The sequence below is a fragment of the Dryobates pubescens genome, chromosome 39 (assembly GCF_014839835.1).
Source record: "Dryobates pubescens isolate bDryPub1 chromosome 39, bDryPub1.pri, whole genome shotgun sequence".
Taxonomy (NCBI): Eukaryota; Metazoa; Chordata; class Aves; order Piciformes; family Picidae; genus Dryobates; species Dryobates pubescens.
The window spans coordinates 4,172,437-4,175,700 of NC_071650.1; positions in this window are offsets into that span (position 1 = coordinate 4,172,437).

A 3,264-nucleotide genomic window follows, 5' to 3' on the forward strand; every position below is an offset into this window, starting at 1 on the left:
CCAGGGGAAAGAGGGTCCAGGGGGGTCCTGATGCCAAGACAAGAGGGCTGCAGGGCGCTCAAGGGGCCAAGAGAAGGAGAGAGGCTGAGAGCTGGCTCCGATGCCACGAGCAAAGGGGTCCCGGTAGCAAGAGAAGGGCTGCAGAAGGGTCGCAGTGCCCAGGGAAGGGTCTCCCGGGTGCCCCCCCGCCCGCGCTCACCGTTCACGGCTCCGCCGAGGACCCCCAGGAGCAGCCCCAGGCTGAGCACCCACCGGGACCCCATGGCGCTGCTGCGCTCTGGCCCCGGAGGCAACCTGGTGCCGGAGATAAACTTCGCCCTAAGCCCCGCCCCGCTCCCCCTTATTGGCTGAGCCTCTTCACGTCCACCAATAGCAGCCTGAGTTCTCCTCTGACGTCACCGGTTGGCAGGCAGATCGAGCCCGCGCAGGTTGGAAGCGAAAGCGAAAGGCACTCAGGGCTGGGCAGGGGGCAGAGGACAGGGGCGGTGGCTGCCCAGGGGTGGGGGGAGGGGGGCGGAGGGCTCCGATCTGTCCCCAGCTGAGGTGGGTGACCCCCGGAGCTCAGCCCCCTCCGCACTGCAGCCAGGGAGGGTCCTGCTGTGGGTGGGACGGACGGGAAGGTCCTCGGTCGTGCGGAGCACTGCTTGGGACTGCAGGGGTCTCTAGGGGTCTTTAGGGGTCCCCAGGGTTTCTACAGGAGTCTGCAGTCGTCACCCCCGGGTCTGCAGAGGTCGGGAGTGGTCTGCCAGGGGGCTGAGAGACCAACCTCCGCTCTCGGCTGTGTGCTGTTCCGCAGCAGGGCCAAGGGAGGCACTCAGCCCATGGCCAGCAGGGCTCCCATCAGTAATTTGGTGAGGCTTTCTTTCAGGGCTGGCTTCATTCTCTCTCCTCTCCCTGAGCTCGGTGGGTGCCAGGGGCTGGGAAGTTCCCAAGGTTTACCCAAGCTGCCCCTTAATTGTGGGACCCCTGGGGCAGAATCTCTGTGCTTCCCCAAGCCAGAGCTGGGAATTGTTTCCTCCACTCTCACTTCGGTTCCTGCCTTGGCAGTGGCTCTATCGCCCTGGCACAGCTCCTACCCCGTGTCGAGTGGCCCCCTGGAAGCAGGAGCTATTTCCCTCTGGGCATTTGGGGTAGCTCAGGAAAATCCACTGGAATGGCTGGGAATGGGAGTCAGGACATGGAAGAGCCCCAGATGGAACCTGGCTCCTGACTCTCATTTGCTGCTTGACATCCTAGGCCTTGGCTGCTGACCTGCAGAGCTGCCTCCTGACCTCCAGGCACCAGGGACAGCAGGGAGCAGGGAAAGCAGGCACCAGGGACAGCAGGGGACAAGGGACAGCAGGCATCAGGGACAGCTGGGAAAAGAGACACCAGGAGACAAGGGACGGCAGGGGATGAGGGACAGCAGGCACCAGGGACATCAGGGGATGAGGGACAGCAGGGGATGAGTAGGTAGGAGGCAGCAGGCAGCAGGGACAGCAGGGGACAAGGGACAGCAGGCACCAGGGGCAGCAGGCACCAGGGGCAGCAGGCACCAGGGGCAGCAGGCACCAGGGACAGCAGGCACCAGGGGCTGCAGGCACCAGGGGCTGCAGGCACCACGGACAGCAGGGACCACGGACAGCAGGGACCACGGACAGCAGGGACTAGGGGCAGCAGGGGATGGGGGAGAGCAGGCACCAGGGACAGCAGGCACCAGGGACAGCAGGCACCAGGGGCAGCAGGCACCAGGGGCTGCAGGCTCCAGGGACAGCAGGGACCAGGGGCAGCAGGCACCAGGGACAGCAGGGACCAGGGACAGCAGGGACCAGGGGCTGCAGGGACCAGGGACAGCAGGGACCGGGGACAGCAGGGACCAGGGACAGCAGGGGACAGGGGACAGCAGGCACCAGGGGCAGCAGGCACCAGGGACAGCAGGGACCAGGGGCAGCAGGCACCAAGGGCAGCAGGGACCAGGGGCAGCAGGCACCAGGGACAGCAGGGGACGGGGGACAGCAGGCACCAGGGGCAGCAGGCACCATGGACAGCAGGGACTAGGGACAGCAGGCACCAGGGGCAGCAGGGATCAGGGACAGCAGGGACCAGGGGCAGCAGGGGACGGGGGGCAGCAGGGACCAGGGGCAGCAGGCACCAGGGACAGCAGGCACCAAGGGCAGCAGGCAGCAGGGGCTGCAGGGATCAGGGACAGCAGGCACCAGGGACAGCAGGGACCAGGGGCAGCAGGGACCAGGGACAGCAGGGACCAGGGACAGCAGGGACCAGGGGCAGCAGGGGACGGGGGACAGCAGGCACCAGGGGCAGCAGGCACCAAGGGCAGCAGGGACCAGGGGCAGCAGGGACCAGGGGCTGCAGGCACCAGGGGCAGCAGGGACCAGGGGCAGCAGGGACCAGGGGCTGCAGGCACCAGGGGCAGCAGGGATCAGGGACAGCAGGGGACGGGGGACAGCAGGGACCAGGGACAGCAGGGATCAGGGACAGCAGGGACCAGGGGCAGCAGGGACCAGGGACAGCAGGGACCAGGGAGAGCAGGGACCAGGGGCAGCAGGGACCAGGGGCTGCAGGCACCAGGGGCTGCAGGCTGCAGTCCAAGCTGACTCCTCATTCCCGGGATCGACCACTGGGAGGGGAACATTTTCGCCCGGGCCTGGCTGTGCCACACTCACTCCCTGTGTCTGGCAGCTGTTCAAGGAAGAGAGGAGATACGCTCAGGCACGGAGCAGCAGTTGGTCTGCCTCTCCTTTTGCCGGGAAGTTGCAGTTGGAGTCCCTTGGCTTGGTGTAGAATTGTTGCCAGGTTGTGTAACCGTTCACCCCACACCCCCCAGACCCCCCCTGCTATATGAACCCCCGGGGATGGGGCTGGGGGGGCACCGACACTCAGGGCTAAAAGGAATCCTCTTGGGAGGATTTCTCAGGTCATTATGGCTCAAGCCAAATGTGGCAGCAAGAAGGGCAGAGGGACTGGGAGGACTTGTTCTACTCGGCGTTCTCAGGGGGAAGGGGTGCCGGCAGGGCTGGGGACCGCGGGGTTCGATCCGGGAGCTGCTGGCTGCCTGCAGTCAGTGTTGTGTAGGAGCTGCATTGGGAGCGGGGCCAGGAGCGCAAACTTTTCGTCCCAGCTCTGAGCGCAGCCAGCAGCAGGCGGCACTGGGAAGGGGGTCGGGGAGGGGGAGCCGTGAAGGGCTTGGTGCAGCCCTTTATGACTATGTCTAAGCTGGAGGTGTACAGAAGCTCAGCTCGCGGTGTTCCGGCGCCCCCAGCGGCT